The sequence below is a fragment of the Mustelus asterias genome, unplaced genomic scaffold, assembly GCF_964213995.1.
Source record: "Mustelus asterias unplaced genomic scaffold, sMusAst1.hap1.1 HAP1_SCAFFOLD_76, whole genome shotgun sequence".
Classification (NCBI taxonomy): Eukaryota; Metazoa; Chordata; class Chondrichthyes; order Carcharhiniformes; family Triakidae; genus Mustelus; species Mustelus asterias.
Window position 1 is genome coordinate 707112 of NW_027590135.1, and position 9932 is coordinate 717043.

The window sequence follows — 9932 nt, forward strand, 5'->3', positions numbered from 1 at the left end:
TTCAGGAGAATTTTCTGCATCATTATATAGAGGTGCCAACTCGAAAGGATGCGATATTGGATCTCCGTTTGGGAAATGAGTTAGGGCAGGTGATGGATGTGAGTGTGAGGGAACACTTTGGATCCAGTGATCATAATGCCATTAGTTTCAACCTGATCATGGATAAGGATAGATCTGGTCTTCGGGTTGAAGCTGTGAACTGGAAAAATATCAAATTTGATGAAATGAGAAGGGATCTGGGAAGTGATGATTGGCACAGGCTGTTCTCTGGTAAGGATGTAAATGGAAAGTGGGAGGCCTTCAAAGGAGAAATTTTGAGAGTGCAGAGTTTGTATGTTCCTGTCAGGATGAAAGGCAAAGTAAATAGGAATAAGGAACCTTGGTTCTCGAGGGAGATTGTAACACTGATTAAGAGGAAGAGAGAGTTGTATGAAATGTGCAGGCAGCAAGGAGCAGATCAGATGCTCGAGGAGTATAAAAAGTGCAAGAAACTACTTAACAGGGAAATCAGGAGGGCTAAAAGCAGACATGAGGTTGCTTTGGCAGACAGAGTGAAGGAAAATCCAAAGAGCTTTTGTAGGTATGTTAGGAGCAAAACGATAGTGAGGGATAAAATTGGTCCTCTTGAAGACCAGAGTGGTAGACTGTGTATGGAACCACAAGAGATGGGGGATATACTAAATGGTTTTTTTGCATCCGTATTTACTGAGGAGACGGGCATGGAGTCTACGGAAATAGGACAAACAGGTAGGGAGGTCATGGAATCTTTACAGATTAAAGGGGAGGAGGTGCTTGCTGTCTTGAGGCAAATCTGAGTGGATAACTCCCCAGGACCGGACAGGGTACTCCCACGGACCTTGAGGGAAGTTAGTGTTGAACTTGCAGGGACACTGGCACACATATTTAAAATGTCAGAATTCACGCGGGAGGTGCCGGATTATTGGAGGGTGGCTCATGTTGTTCCGTTGTTTAAAAAAGGTTCCAAAAGAAATCCGGGAAATTATAGGCCAGTAAGTTTGACGTCGGTGGTGGGCAAGTTATTGGAAGGAGTGATAAGGGATAGGATCTACAAATATTTGGATAGACAGGGACTTATGAGGGAGAGTCAACATGGCTTTGTGCGTGGTAGGTCATGTTTGACCAATCTATTAGAGTTTTTCGAGGAGGTTACCAGGAAAGTGGATGAAGGGAAGGCGGTGGATGTTGTCGACCTGGATTTCAGCAAGGTCTTTGATAAGGTCCCGCATGGGAGGTTAGTTAGGAAGGTTCAGTCGCTGGGTATACATGGGGAGGTAGTAAATTGGATTAGACACTGGCTCAATGGAAGAGCCAGAGAGTAGTTGTGGAGGATTGCTTCTCTAAGTGGAGGCCTGTGACTAGTGGTGTGCCGCAGGGATTGGTGTTGAGTCCATTGTTGTTTGTCATCTATATCAATGATCTTGATGATAATGTGGTAAATTGGATCAGCAAATATGCTGATGATACAAAGATTGGAGGTGTAGTGGACAGTGAGGAAGGTTTTCAAAGCTTGCAGAGGGATTTGGACCAACTAGAAAAATGGCAAATTGAATTTAGCGCAGACAAGTGTGAGATATTGCACTTTGGAAGGACAAACCAAAGGAGAACGTACAGGGTAAATGGTAGGACTCTGAAGAGTGCAGTTGAACAGAGGGATCTGGGAATACAGGTACAGAATTCCCTAAAAGTGACGTCACAGGTGGAGAGGGTCGTAAAAAGTGCCTTCGGTACATTGGCCTCTATAAATCGGAGTATCGAGAATAAAAGTTGGAGTGTTATGGTAAGGTTATATAAGGCATTGGTGAGGCCGAATTGAGAGTATTGTGTACAGTTTTGGTCAGCTAGTTACAGGAAGGATGTAAATAAGGTTGAAAGAGTGGAGAGAAGGTTCCCAAGGATGTTGCCGGGACTTGAGAAGCTGAGTTACAGAGAGAGATTGAATAGGTTGGGACTTTATTCCCTGGAGCGTAGAAGAATGAGGGGAGATTTGATGGAGGTGTATAAGATTTTAATGGGTATAGATAGAGTGAATGCAAGCAGGCTTTTTCCACTGAGGCAAGGGAAGAAAAAAACCAGAGGGCATGGGCTATGGGTGAAAGGAGAGAAGTTTAAAGGGAATATTAGCGGGGGCCTCTTCACGCAGAGAGTGGTGGGAGTGTGGAATGAGATGCCGGATAAAGTGGTAAATCTGCACTTTTAACATTTAAGAAAAGCTTGGACGGGTTCATGGATGAGAGGGGTATGGAGGGATATGGTCCAAGTGCAGGTCAGTGGGACCAGGCAAAAAATGGTTTGCACAGACAAGAAGGGCCAAAAGGCCTGTTTCTGAGCTGTAATTTTCTATGGTTCTACGGAAGCATTGAGTATAAAAAATAGGAAGTTATGCTCAATCTTTATAAAGCTCTGCTGAACTGCGGCTGTTTTAGGATTGCACCCAGACCCGGTAACCACACTTTAGAAAGTGTGTGAGGGTCCTTAGGAGGGCGAAGAGGCGATTTACTGCTTTGGATCCTGCGATGATGGATTTTAGCGAGAAGGTTTGGCTGGATAATTCGGACTTTCTCTCTTTGCAGCTAACGGGATTGAGTGGTGATGTAAGAGACGTGTAAACAGTATAACACATTGAACTAAGGTACACAGGGGGAGGTTTCTGCATTAGCTGTGAGCAGAAGGATTCAGGGACAGGCATTGAAGATTTAACACAGGATGTCGAGGAGGCATCGGATCCCAACAACGCGGAAGGAGGCCATTCAGCCCAGACATTCTGCACCGACTCCCCGACAGATAATCCCTCCCTGTAACCACACGTAATTACACTGCTAATCCCCCTGACAATAAGGGTCAATTCAACCTGGCCAATCCACCTAATCTGCACATCGTTGGACATGCCAGTAAACCGGAACACCTGAAGGAAATCCACGCACACGAGGAGAACGTGCAAACTCCACACAGACAGGTCGCCAAGAATGTTAGTAATGAACTTCAGTTTCCTGCCGGTTAGAAACGCTGGGGATTCCCCTTCAATGTGTGCCATCTGGGAATCAGCGAAGCATCCAAAAATAGAACTGACAATAAATATAACCACGGTAGGTATTCACATGGTACTGACGTTGTGTACAGCGTTGCATCTATTGACCGCGTGGCCGAATGGATAAGGCGTCTGACTTCGGTAATCGTAGTGATGATGGTATCAGAAGATTGCAGGTTCGAGTCCTGTCGCGGTCGTTTTATGCAGAAATCTGGTCAAAGTTCCGGAAAAACGAGATATCCTTCTTCAGCTGAAAGCTCTGCATTTTCTTGCACATATTGCAGGGCGCTTTCTCAGAATGTACTTCCTTGTTGTTTTGTTCATTCAATTTTCTAATCTCATTATTTTATTCTCCTCCCAAGAAATCAATCTTATCTTTGAGATCTTCAGAAATTGTTGATGCTCCCGAATGGAGCAACAGGCTTTGCAGCAAATGGTTTAATCGAATTATGTGGAGGGAATTCTCATCTCCTCAGGAAGGGGTTTAACAATGAGCTGAATGAACTGTTTCTGTTTACAGGGATGGTAATCCAGAGGCGTGCATTAATCATTGTGAACATGGAGTAAATCCCTCCACTGGTGAAATTTAATTCATTGATTAAATCAATCTGGAATTGAAAGCTAGTATCTGTGATGGCGGCCTTGAAACTGCCGTCGATTGTTCTAAAACCTCATCTGGTTCACCAGTGCACTTTAGAGAAAGAAGTCTGCCCTACATATGACTCCAGACCCAGAGCAATGAGGGTGACTTTTACCTGCCCTCTGAAATGGCCGAACAAGCCACTCTCAGTTGATGGGCAATTAGGGAAACGCACCAAATGCTGGTCCAGCAGGCGACACCAACAGCCCATAAAAGAAGAATCATTAAGTCGAAAGAGAATGGCCTGGTAACGGATTGAGAAACTGGATCCTTCTTCTGCTGCAATAACAAGGCTGACGGGGCCTGATGCTGGGCTGTAAATTAGCGAAAGATTTTGAAAAATTTCATTTCGATAAAATAGGCCAGAGAAAGGGAGATAAGAATGTATCTCACTCTCTCATACATGTCGTTGACTGTTGGTGGTTTTAGCACAATGAGGTAACTGCTCCAGTGTATCAGAGAATCCTCAGTGTACGAGAGGAATTCTACCAGCAATGCTTCCCCGACGTCCCCCAGGTTGAAGCGATTCATTCATGCTGATGACTGGGAGCAATTTGTTAGTCATCGTTCAAAATGGCCAACGTCTCTCCCCCAAGCTGCAGCACGCTTTGAGTCACAAGATCTCAATGATGAGGCAGAATTGCGGCAGAGAAGAAAGTAACAGGAAGCTAATTCTGCGCTCCTGATCCCACTACCTCGTGTGACATCCTGTCCTATGTGTCCAAAGATCTGTGGGCCGAGAATCGCCCCGTTCACTCACATGAAGATCCACAGGAGAAACTTACGGACCTGAGTAGATGTTATCCTCGAATCGATGGACAGACAACGACAACAAATGTTTGTTACAAAGTAAATGTCAGTAAAAGCCACGTTCAATATTAGTTTTGCTAAAACTTCCCATCGCCGACAGAACATGAACAAGTATTGTGTGTTTGTCCCTCTCTCATACGTGAGCTTCGTTCTACCCGAGTGTGCTGGCATCTAGTGGCCGAAACCAGAACTTCAACAGAGGGAAGATATTCACATCAAGTTTCGATATTGCAGGAACAGGTCAAGATGAATAATTAATAATGGGATGGGATAGGACAGACCTCGTAATTTAATCAATAAATCCACTCTAAAAATCACTATTAAATTATCAGTGAATCGGCAGTGTTTGCAATTTGCTATCGTCCAGAACATTGGAGACGATTAGCACAGCTGTAATGAATGGAAATCTGGAAAAGTGTTGGAGGGAGAATGGATTTCAGAGACAAACAGATAACGTTACATGAAATAGTCTGGACGGAGGGGTGTGTCGAGCAGTTTATCAAATAGAACTAATTGACCCAATTTCATTTAGGTATATTATTTATTGAATTACTCCAGATTTACAAAGTATCTCAGAGACTGGGAGATAACTAATAACTCCCCACTCACATTGTGAACAAAAGACAGAGTCATACAGAATGAACCATTCACTCATACACACCCACAGTGACTGACAGATAGACAATGAATTCCACACTCAAATCCTGCACCACACACCAAGTGACACAGAATGACTCCTACACCCATACACATAGAATAGTTGCAGCACAGGAAAATATCATTCAGACCTTTGTGTCTGGGAGTTGTCTTTCAATAGAAGCTCAGCTATCCCAGTCCACAGCATGAAAGCATAGGAGCAGTATTTGCAGGAGACACAATACATCTAGGAAAGTAAGTTGTGAAGAGGACAGAAGGAGCATGCAGCTAGTTATAGACAAGTTCTGTACATCGATAGAAACCTGGCAACTGGAATATAATGTGAAGTTATTTTTTTTGGCAGAAGGAGTACAAAATCAGATTATTACTCAAATATAGAACGGCTGTGGAATTCGAAGTTGCAGAGGGATCTCGGTGTTCTAGTGCATGAGGCGCAAATAATTAGTATGCAGGTACAGCAAGTAATAAAGAAGGTTAATGGAATGTTTGCTTTATTACAAGCAATTGACCATGAAATAAACGAATATTATGCTTCGGCTGTACAGGTCATTTGTGAAGTATCTCGACCATTGTCCGAAATTTGGGTATCCATATTCAATGAAGGATGTAATTGCGTTTGAAACGGTCCAGAAAAGATTTACTAGTTTGATAACTGAATGGTTAGACAGTGCAGACGAGATTTACGAGGCTGAAAGTTAACGCAAACTGGTTGAATGGGAGGTAACTTGCTCGATGTACATCAGATCTTGAATGACCTTCACAAGGTGCACGTGAAAAGGACACAGAAATCATAGAAACCCGACAGTGCAGAAGGAGGCCATTCGGCCCATCGAGTCTGCACCGACCACAATCCCACCCAGGCCCGACCCCCACATATTTACCCACTAATCCCTCTAACTTACGCATCTCAGGACTCTAAGGGGCAATTTTTAACCTGGCCAATCAACCGAACCCGCACATCATTGGACTGTGGGTGGAAACCGGAGGAAACCCACGCAGACACGAGGAGAATGTGCAAACTCCACACAGACAGTGACCCGAGCCGGGAATCGAACTCGGGACCCTGGAGCTGTGCAGCAGCAGGGCTAACCACTGTGCTCCCGTGCCGCCCAACATCTCCAGTTCTGGATGAAACCAGAACAACAGGCACTTAAAGAAAACTGATCTTCCGCTTTCCGGGCTGAGATGAGGAGAATTTTGTTCTCTCGGACCGTTGTGCGACTTTGGAACTCTCTGACTCAGAAGGCGGTGGAGGCAGGGTAGTAAATATTTACTAAGGCAGAGATGGATAGATTCTTGTTAGGCAACATAATCAAAGGTTATCGGAGGTAACAGATCAGCCATGATTTTATTGAATGGCGGGGCAGGCTCGTGGGGCCGAATGGCCTACTTCTGATCCTGTTTCCTGTGTTCTGGTGTGTGTATCCTAATTGTTAATTTCCCCTGAACTGGATTGCTGAAACGCACTAATACTCACGGTTCAATGGGAGAACCAGAGTAATACCAAAATGTGGAAAAAATAAAACAAAACCGTGGGATTGCCAACTCTGTCAGACTGTATGGCTTCTTCTCGAGACGTATTCTCTGCAATGATTTCTCAAGAGATCAGCTCTGCCCCCGCTTTTGTTCATTGTCGCCATCTCCATTGCGAAGAACTTTCTTTTTAAATTGTGTCTGGGATCGTGCGGGGTTTGAAGCCGAGACCTCCCGCATTGTAATGTTATTGCCCTCAGCAAGAATCACGCCCTCTGGCCAGTGAGGTGAGCCAGTCGCGACATCAAGGCCCACTGAAAACATATTTTCATTGTCTCCCTCAGCTTATCAACCATCTTTTCGCAACGTAATTGTACAATCAGAAATGTTAATGAACAATGGACAAGATGCTGGAAAATCTTCCGGATCTGATAGCATTTGTAAGGAGAGAAAAGAGGTGACGTTTCGTGTCCAGCTGACCCTTTATCAGAGCTAAAAGGCATAAAAAGTGGGAGTTATTTATACTGTAGGGCGAGGGAATGAGTCATAGAAGGTGACCTGCTGGGATGGAAATTTCCTCTATTTTGCAGCAGCTACATTTCCAACATATTCCATCTGGCTGGACATTCAGGAGCGATGGTGAGGGTGACCTTCTTCCCCAAAAATTCATGGATCGAAAATCAAATGGATGGAGGCCTTTTTCCAAACTCCTGGGTGGCTGAGGAAATGGCCGAGCGGGTTTAGCGATGGTCTACACGGGTGAGTTTAATACTCACTCTCATCATTATTCTACGGAACTTTTAACAAATAGCTTCTCTGTATTTGAACACATGCAGCTGTGATCTTCCACACTTTGCTCATGTCGGTTCTTCACAACAATCTTTGAACTGATGTGATGGGAATTTCTTTCGCTGAGAGAAACTACAATCCAAACATTGAACATCTGGTTGAATTTTCAGGGTCTAAGACAAAAAGGATCACATTTCCCCGTGAACCTGCTGTGTTTTTCTTCAATTTTCCATTGTTATGACATAGTCTGTAAAGACAGCTAGTGAGCAGAAGTGTATTGGCTGAGCAGACCGCTTGCCAGCGGCTCGTTGGTCTAGAGGTATGATTCTCGCTTCGGGGATTTCGTTGTATGATCATGCGAGAGGTCCCGGGTTCAATTCCCGGACGAGCCCTCGCTTGCTGCCAGTTTAAGTCCCAAATGCTGGTTGTTTATCTGAACAAAATACGTTGCGTTTTAGATGGCGGGATTTACAAATCTCGACTTCAGGTTTGAAATCCTGCAACACCTCGCGACAAGTTTATCAATGCTGCACATGGAGAAAATGAAAAGTTTTCAAGAATGTTCACCCACGTAACCAGACTGGAAACTTATCCCAATAAATCAATCAGGGCTGTCCATTGCTTATCGCGTCAGGGATTCTTGCATCGTGTGTTCTATTGTATTTTAGTCAGAAAGAAATTGCAGTCTGACAAAGCTGGGGGGTCACAGTTTGATTTTGAATTGATTATATTTTAACTATGCTCCAGGCGTTTCACTGAGCAGGAATGGATCTTTGTGATGCTGTTCGGCATTCCACTCCAGAGGCAATTAACTCAGTGAAGAGGAGATTTGGAGGGGCTGTCCGTATTTGATTCGACACCAGGACCGGGTGACATGCATCGAAGGATATTGAAGGAAAGGAGCTGTAATTGCGAAGAAATTGAAAATAACTTTCCAACTTCGGATTTAGTAAGGTAACAATGTTTTCAACTAACTATCTTGAGTACTTTGAAGTGGTAACCGAGAGTGTTGATGAGGGTAATGCTGTTCATGCGGTTTACATAAACTTCCGAAAGCATGGAAATTTTTAATACAGCAGATTAAATTAAATGTATCAAAATGTGAATTGATCTGTTTTGAAGGAAGAACCCAGATTCAAAACATAAAATACATGGTACAATTCTAAAGGGGCAAACAAGTACATACATCTCCCAAGTTGACAGGGGTTGGCATAGAGGTTTGCAGCATGGAAACAGCCCTTTGACTCAACTTGTCCATGCCGCCCTTTTTTAACGACTAAGCTAGTCCCAATTGCCTGCGTTTGGCCCATATCCCTCGATAACCATCTTACTCATGTAACTGTCTAAAAGGCAAAATTGTCCCCGCCTCTATGACTACCTCTGGCAGCATTTTCCAGACACGCACCACCCTCTGTGTGAAAGAATTGCCCCGCTGCACCCTTTTGTATCTCACCTGAAACCTATGTCCTCTAGTTTTAGACTCCCCTACCTTTGGGAAAAGATATTGACTATCTAGTTAATCAATGCCACTCATTATTTTGTAGACCTCAATGAGATCACCCCTGCGCTCTAAATTAAAAAGACACAGTGTATCCAGCTTCTCCTTGTAACTCAAACCATCAAGTCCTGGTAGTATTCTAGTAAATCTTTTCTGCACTCCTATTTTAATAATATCCTTTCGATAATAGGGTGACCAGAACTGTACACAGGATGGTGAGGAGAGTGATTATAATAATTCAGACGGTGCCCTGCTTTTTATTAATGTGGCACAGAGTATAAAAGTACAGATACTAAGTTAAGCCTGCATTTAAATTGAGTTCGGTTTCAAGTGGGTATTGCTTCCATTTTCTGGAGAACAAATTTAAAAAAACAATATAAAAGATTTCAGAAGGTAGCAGAAATGTTTCACCGGAATAGTTCAATTGATGAAGAACTTTAGTTATTGAGAATGGTTGGTTACACTGCGACTTCTCTACTCGGAGAAGGGAAGGTTCAGAGGAGAATTGGGAAAAAAACGTGCAAATCCTCATAGGTCTGGTCTGAAGATTGATACAAATTTGTTCTCATTGTTAGTAGACTCGAGACCCAGAGGGCAGATATTGGAAGTAATTGTCAAAATAAGCAGCAGCAGCATCAAGGGAATGCTGCCTGAGAGAGAGTCACGGCAGGTTCACTTGAATTCGATTATTATTCGAAAGGAAAATATGCAGGGTAACAGTTAACCGACAAGGCAGTGAGACCAGAGGCCCGCTGAGAGCTAGCAGAGACAGATAAGGCTGAATGGCCTCCCTTTAAGTTGTTTTATTTTTTAAACAGTATTTGGGCGCCGCAGGACAGGTTTCATTTATTGACCATCCCTAGCTGTACTTGAGAATGTGGTGGTGCGTTTGAATCTCTGCAGTCCCTGGGGTGTAGACATACTTGCAGTGTTGATCGGGAGGGAATTCCTGGGTATTGAACTAGTGACAGTGTAGGACGGTGATATGCTTCCAAATCAGGATGGTGAGTAACTTGGAG

The 9932-nt window shown here is 43.7% G+C and overlaps 2 non-coding genes across 2 annotated transcripts; both read left to right on the top strand.

Moving 5' to 3' along the window:
* Window positions 1-3151: 3151 nt before the first annotated feature.
* Window positions 3152-3243, top strand: trnar-ucg (transfer RNA arginine (anticodon UCG)). The gene is given in 2 exon segments: window positions 3152-3188; window positions 3208-3243. It is a non-coding gene; the product is annotated as a tRNA-Arg (tRNA).
* Window positions 3244-7717: 4474 nt separating this feature from the next.
* On the top strand, window positions 7718-7807 carry trnap-cgg (transfer RNA proline (anticodon CGG)). Its single transcript is given in 2 exon segments — window positions 7718-7753; window positions 7772-7807. It is a non-coding gene; the product is annotated as a tRNA-Pro (tRNA).
* The last annotated feature ends 2125 nt before the right edge of the window (window positions 7808-9932 follow it).